The sequence below is a fragment of the Oryzias melastigma genome, linkage group LG14 (assembly GCF_002922805.2).
Source record: "Oryzias melastigma strain HK-1 linkage group LG14, ASM292280v2, whole genome shotgun sequence".
Taxonomy (NCBI): domain Eukaryota; kingdom Metazoa; phylum Chordata; class Actinopteri; order Beloniformes; family Adrianichthyidae; genus Oryzias; species Oryzias melastigma.
The window spans coordinates 28,929,119-28,936,884 of NC_050525.1; positions in this window are offsets into that span (position 1 = coordinate 28,929,119).

The window sequence follows — 7,766 nt, forward strand, 5'->3', positions numbered from 1 at the left end:
TTAAAACTCGGCTCTGCCAGAATTACCTGTCACAGTCATCAGGGCTTTAAACTGTCCAGAGCTGCAATCGGGAGGCTGGCGAGGGGAAGGGGGGCTCCTGCAGGCGCACGTGTGTGTGTGTGTGTGCTATTAAAACAAAGGAAAGTTGGATTCTTTTAGATTTTAACCCAAACTTTCTGCTTTAGACGTCTGCACATTTGCTGTGTGAAGTATTTGATATTTTAGGAATATTTTAGTACTTTTGCTGCTCAACAATCTTCCTTTGTTTTGGACGTTTCAGCTGCCGCTGTTCATTTACATCCAATCTATACGAAGCCCCTGAGCTCTACATACTTTCACGATGGGCGAATGAAAATTAAGAAAACATCCCAGCAGCTCCAGAAGCGGATTAGGATCAACATGACAAATGCATCTCCTCTGGTTTGGACCGAGTCCACGTTTTGGCGAAGACTCTCATGCAAATCGGCGCCTTCACCTTCTGTATAATCCTGCCAGCAAACACACAAACAAACCAAAGCAGACCTCCACGCTCAACGTAAATATTTAAGACTTTTTTAGAGCTTTACAATGTCTACGACACACGAGGATGCTAACACAGCTTTATTTTTTAACTTACAAAACAAATATGAAGATGTAAGTTTTCAAGTGGACTTGAGGAACCTGAAATGTACTTTTTAGATATGCGGGCCCATATAATGATGCAGGCTCACATGTGCAGCACGGCGCTCTGTAAACAGCGCTCCATCACTGCAGTTTGAGGAAATGGTTTGTTGTTGTTCGCTCTTAATTTGAAAGGTGTCACTTCCTGCAGACGAGGAAATTAAAAAAGCGAGCTTGCACCGTGAGGAGGATTCTTCTCGGTGTTTTTACACATCTTCCTGCAGCAAAGCCCCCCTGACCCACCCCCACCTCACCTCCAGCCCCAACCCCAGACTCTTTGTCACCGTGGTGATTGGTAGACTAAACAGCGAGCAATATTCACCAGATCCACGTCCCGCAGGATCATTACAAACATGAAGACAAAAGAAACAAAAGTCAGGACCCCGCCTCCGTTTGGTTCCAATTGTTGGTGTACGCTCACGTTAACACACACGCAGAAACCTATACGCTTAACATTCTTTGGCGGTAAACAAACGGCCGGGCAGATGCATCACCCCCAGCAGACGGACACATTTGGAGGGCTGGGAATGTTTACACGGTCCTGTCGCCCTCCGAGGCCTCATCCAGAGCCCAGACCGGCTCAAAGCCAGGAGGGAAAAGCAGAAGGAGAGCGCGCTCATCACTCCAACTGATGATGCTTCGGATAAAAACATGCGAACCTGATAAGACTGGAGGCGTCCCATCTATCTGAGCCGCTCAGAGAGACACACCTCTACAAGTCTGACTCCAGAGGAAACATGTCTCCATAATATAATCATTATTGTTGTTGTCAGTATTTGTGACGACAAAACACCAAACTTGTGATGTATGAAAAGTTCCTCACACCTTCAGGATCACAACACTTGCTGGCAAAGTGGACGTTGCTATGGCAACAATACAAACTAGAACAAATTGGGCTTTTGATGAAAGAAGATTTCAGTACTTGCTATTTTTCTTTCTCCCTGCACCTTTTCATTAACATTTTCCCGCCTGCCACATCCCAAAAACTCCCCAGAACTAGCACGCACCCAGTGACCTCGTACTCGGTGAAAATGAATTTTTGACACAGTGAAAATTTTGAAAAAAGCAAGAGTGTAGCGATACATTTTAGCAATTTGATTCATTTCATAATTTGGGGTCGATGATATGATTCATAATCCATAACAGTTCATTTCAAACGATCCGATTCTTTGACCTAAAATGGATCCAGATAATCTTGATCCAAAAGATCCTCCAGTGTGATCAGAGATCAATCGCTGCATGTCTTCAATTATCAGAACTTTCTAGCACACTGTGTGGTCACATGACTGCTGAATGATGGTTGGTCAGTTTCTGCTGCATCACGGGAGTGTTGTCCGCTGGGACTTTTTCAACAAATCAATCTGATATGAATATAAATCACTTCATGGATTGATCACTACACCCCCCCGACCCAGGAGACACACCTGACAGGGAACTAAAGCAGAACAATCCACTCGGATCAAAACGTTTTTATGTTACTCAAAGAACTTCAGTCAGCTTTATGCTAGTTTTAGGGAGTTTTTGACTCACAACAAAACGTTTGTTCTTTTATTGATAAACCGGATCAGTCTTAATGTATCAAGCTGATGTATAACATCGTCTGTTTTTGTAAATAATTATTAATCCTCAGCATGATGAAAACTGTATCGTCAGAACACAGCCTTTTATTTTTATATTAAAATTAAAAAATAAACTTTGTTTAACATTTGTAATCGTACAAAATTTGGAAATACATTGTATGGCAATTCAGGATTGTATTGTTTAACACACGAGGGTAGATTTAAAGAAATGTCAAAATGAAATGACAGCCACACATGAGATGAACACTTCCATGTTTTAAAGTAGAGATTTGAAATAGTCAAAATGCGTAACGTCTGAGTCAAAGTTAGAGAATCATTTAGGGAACAAACTCAGATGTTTATTTTTTATTTTACAAGTTTTTAAAATTGTTATTTTCATTCTTTTTTTACTTCTGCATTTTGTTGTTTTGCAGATTTTTATTTTTTTATTAATTTATTTATTTAACTTTATTGAACACAAACAGATTTACAAAACAATTAGACAAATGATAATATTCCAACGCAGAATAATTACAGCGAGGGAATTATGAGTAAAATATAATGTATAAAAGTTACATACAAGAAGGAATAGTTAGAAAAAAATAAACAAGAGAAAATAATTTAGGAATCAAGCAGTAAAGCACAAAGTTCAACGGTATGATTTGTTTTGGTGGTTTGGATCCTTTTGATGCTGCTATAAAATTCATGCAGTTCAGTTATAAAACCAAAAACATGAGGAAGAGTTTTTTAAGTTCTGATTTTGTGTAAATAAAACTTGGTTTGAAATAATAATACATTTACAATATTCTCTATATTTTTATCATCAACGTTAAAACAAATAATTATATGTTCCAAGTTTATTTTACAGATTATTTTTAATTTATAATTATTAATCGTTCCAATTGGTTCCAAAGATCAAAAGAAAATCCACAGTTATAGAAAAGAGGAGAAAACAAAAACTACCGTTATGATCAATATCTGAAAATGTTTACATGTACATATTTGTTGGGTAAATATTATGAAAGATTTTTTTATTTATTTCTTTGACTTTATTATTAATGCAACATTTTCCAGGTGATGAACATGCTTTATTCCAGTTAACATTTCCAAATATATTACTCCGATAAAGGACACCTCTAGGTCTGCAGATTCTTTTTTCACAGAATGTGTTATAAATCTGTTGATTATTGCATTTTATTGAATCAGTTCCATTAATTAACAAGGGAGGGTCTATTTTACTAATAAGGTGATAATGCAGACGAGAGGTCATTGAATGAATTTAACCTGAAGGGACGACTGTCACTGCAGATGTTTATTGATTCCAGCAGACCTGCAGTGATGATGTCAGAATCTTTATAAGTTTCTGTTTCGCTGTCTTTTTATCCCAGTTTTGTTTGACGTTTGATTGTATTGTCTTTTTTAATTTATTTACTTGATTTTCTTGCATTTGTTTGAACTTAAGGCTCCCTGGTTTAGAGTTCACACCTGAGTCGAGTCGGCTCACCTGCTGCTCGTTCATCATCACGTCAGTCAGTAGATAATCAGCTGTTACTGCTGCGTTTGAGACGGTCGCTCCTGCTCTGAAGAATTTAAGCACAAATGATTGAACGTCATCATTTCAAATGTTTACCTTCAGAATTTTCTGATGTTTTTGTCACACTTGAGTCGCATTAACAGTCATTCCAGTTTCTCTGAGTCGTCGTGGTTTCAGTTTTTCTGTCCACTCCTCCAGTCACGTTTTCATGTGTCAGCTTTGATTTTTCTGTAATGAAAATGTTTCATTTTAGCTGATAGTGTTACAGAAAAAAAATCCTAAAATTCATTTTCAAACCTTTGGTTTAGCAGTCTGACTTTTTGTTGTTGTTGTTGTTTTAAACATGAGCTACTTTTTCTGTTTTTCTGTTTGTTTTTCTGTCTTCTTTTTTAAATTAAATCAGCTTCTTTGATCTGTGGTTCCAAGTCCTGCTTGAAACTAAAATAAAGATTTTCTTCTACCAAGATGGAACGTTAGGATCAAAATGACACTTTTGTGTGAATTAGTGGTTAAGGAAAAAATTAATCACGTAGTTTTTTTTTAATTGAGACTTTGTTTTTCAAGGATTGATTGAACAAATATTATCTGTGAGGGTATTGATTTCTTTGTAGCTGCTTTATAATATATATGAAAAAAATTCAACTGAATGTACCGAACGCCTTTTATTATTTTATTAGATTTTTATTTTTATTGAGTTTTTTTGTCGAGGTTTGTTAACTTTGAGCTGAAAATCTTTCAGCAAAAATCCTTTGAAACTATAAAAACGTGAACAAACTTTTTGATACTTCTGCTTAAAATTATTTTACTAAAAAGACATTTTCTTCATTCATGTATGCAACATTAACAGCAGCATAGATGTTTTTTTTCTTCATTTTTGGTCTAAAAAAGCAGAAAAATGAAATAAAAAGCTGTTTCCTCTCACAGTAAGTCGGTGATTTGAGAGACTTTCTCTGGTTAGAATGTTTTAGTGGGAATCTTGTGATTGAACCAAAGAAACGACCTGATCTTATCTTGGAATCAGCAGAACCACTGATCATCTTTTTCTTTTCTCTTGTTTTTCCCACAGGGATTTTCACATCTTCATGTCTGGTTTTACGTCCTTGTTTTGATTTATTCAGCTCTGCTGCTTCTTCTCACGTTTTCTCTTCTGCCTGAAATGTAGAAGACGGATTTTATTTTCTGCTCAGATTCAAAACTGATCTGTAAAGGAATCTCCCCTCCAGGAAGTCTCCCCCTGGGGTGATTAGAGGCTTTGAATAAACTTGTTTGATTGGATTTGTGAATCTCCAAAGATGACGTTTCACCAGATTTTTAGAGACAAAAGTCCTAGAATGGTCTTTTTCTTCTGGATCTGGAGCTATTCTAACCAAATATCATCCTTTTGAACTGACAACATGCTGTTATGTCTGTAAATGCATGTGAAAAGTGATGTCTGCTCCAGACATGTTAATTGTTGCTTCAAGGAGGAAAAAAATGAAAAATATGAACATTTTGCACAGTAATCTTTTAAACTTGATGCTAAATTATTTATATGCAATAACTGCAAGTCTGATGCAAGAGAAACCAGATTTTATAAAAAAACAAACTAAAAACTTCACATATTTGTTGAGAATCTCTGAGTTCAAACCCATCATGGCAGAAACATTTTTGTTAGTTTATGGTTTTTAAATATCAGTTTTTTGATTCACGACTCCCCAAAACTCCTCGAACAAAGAGCTGTCTGAACTTTAGTTAAGTATAATCCAACACCAGAGTAGGACTAATTAAAAAAAAATGTCCTTGATGCTGAAAGAAAAATGGAGCCAGATCAGTTCCCCAGCCAGCCACCAGGTGGCGTTTCACACAACCATGCTCATCTGCATTTCCTCCAATATAAAACAACAGATATTAACAGATTTACCCCTTATCCAACTCTTCTTCATTTTAATCTTCGTGGTTTTCATTTGATCCTGCTGATATCGGGGCGTGGCCTAAAACCTGGAGCTCTGGGACACTGAGCACAATTTAACAAATGAACCCGACTTATTGCTCATTTTCTGGCTGCAGACATGATGGCGTCTGTTTGCTCAGCTGTTGGACAGGACACGTTATTAGGAAAAAAATAAAATAAAATGATGGCGTCTGACATCAATGGTTGAAAGCGGAAATCATTCAACGAACCAAAAAGTGTTTAGAAAAACGTTATTAAAGCTTAAAGCAGGAAAAACTGTAACTGAATATTTTTTTTATTTTCTTTTACCAATATGGAAGATTTCCAGACTTTGGTGTCTGAAGCGTCTTCTCACATTTGTGGTGAGGTTTGCAGCAGGATGGTTGTTGCACTTTTTCTGTTGGTTTACAAACCGACGCCGGCGTGACATCAGAAGAAAACAGGGATGTGGTCCTCATTAGAAAAAGCTGCTGGTTTAGCATTAATAATGCAAGAATTAGCTTTAATCCTTTTATTGTAGAGTTGGAAAACTTTGGATTAGATTTTCAAACTAAGTTTGTGGTAAAACGTCCTGATTTTAGAGTTTGTTTCCGTTTAATTTTCTTGCTGTTTTGGTTCTGACGACCCGCTTTATAAAAGTTTTCTTTTGGACAATGAAGAAGTTGAGAGGAAATAAACTGTTTTAAAACCAAGCGATAATCTCATCCCCTTTGATTCTTGTTGAGCTTTTCAGTTAAAGTCGGAGGTGTTTCGGGGACCGGCTTGACCTTTCGCCACAGAGCGTTCCCTCTTGTTGCTGCGTTGAAGCGGGTCACATGACCGAAGCAGAAGCAGACATGTTGGAGTCCCCGCGGCCCCGCATACGAAGGAGCTGACCGCATTCTGGCTCGACTGCACATCAGTCAAAAAGATATACGCCTCTTCCTCCACGCACACACGCTCAGAGACGGCCCCCGCCGCCATCAGTCATGTCCCGCGGCCGATGAACTTCCATCGTCTCCGAGCTTGATAACAAGGCTCTTAAGCTTGGCGGCTAATCAAGCTGAGAGGAGGGAGAGGAGGGCAGATAGAGGAGAAGGATACAGAGATGTCTCTCTTTCCTCTTCATTTTCAATTTTCCTTATCTTCTCTCTCCACAGGGGGGGCGGAGGGAGGCCTAATGGCTGGGTTAGGACCCCCCCCCTCTCCAGTCTCTCTGCATACCAGTCATTCACTATAACTGGAGGGGGGGGGACTGAAACGTCTTGATTAATCATCCGGGGTCACCCAGCTTCCATGTTCCCCCGAATCGCAGAGACAGAAAAATGAACGAAGGAAGAAAAAACCTGCAGCCATCCGTCTCTGACCTCCGCTTTGATGTCCGTCCCTCCAGAGTTCACTCCTCCGACCGTCACGCCGGAAAAGTCCGACTTTCAGGAACAGAAACGGGAATGCTTTTGTTTACGTCCCAGCTGGATGATCGGAGCGTGGAGGAAGCAGACGGAGGGATTCAGACCACGATGGCTTCACTTCAAACCAACTGCAGCGCCCTAAAACATTCATAAAAGTAAAAAAAGGTCAGATTTTGTCTCCTCAAGTGCTGCCGCTCACAGATTCACCGCTTTTCTTCATTTGATCTGTTTCTGTGATTTCTTTCCTTTATTTGCATTAAATTACATTTTATTCCTCAATCAAACTTTGTTTTCACATAAAGACTTTTATTTTGGCGGGACAGCCTCACCAATGCCAAAAAGAAGTTTAAAATATACAAAAACCAGTTTATTCCTAATTGAAAATGTTAAACAATTATATCTGAAAATACAAAACCAACTTCCTGCTCTCTCCTGGTTTTTAGCTTCTTTTCTGTCGTTGTTGTTCATGTTTGTGATTTCGCGTCTCTCACACTCATCTTTTTCCCACGCCTCTCCCGCCTCGCCACCTCCGCCTGCAGGCCCTCCTCTTCGGCTTCAGGCCTCGTCCCACATCGCCCGAGCTGACGTCATCTCCTCCGCCGTCTGTTTGCTTTCACGGTTGCTCCAACAGCCAGAACGCAGTCTGTCATTAGTGTGATATTTATTTGTACAAATAGAAATGTTAAAGTACA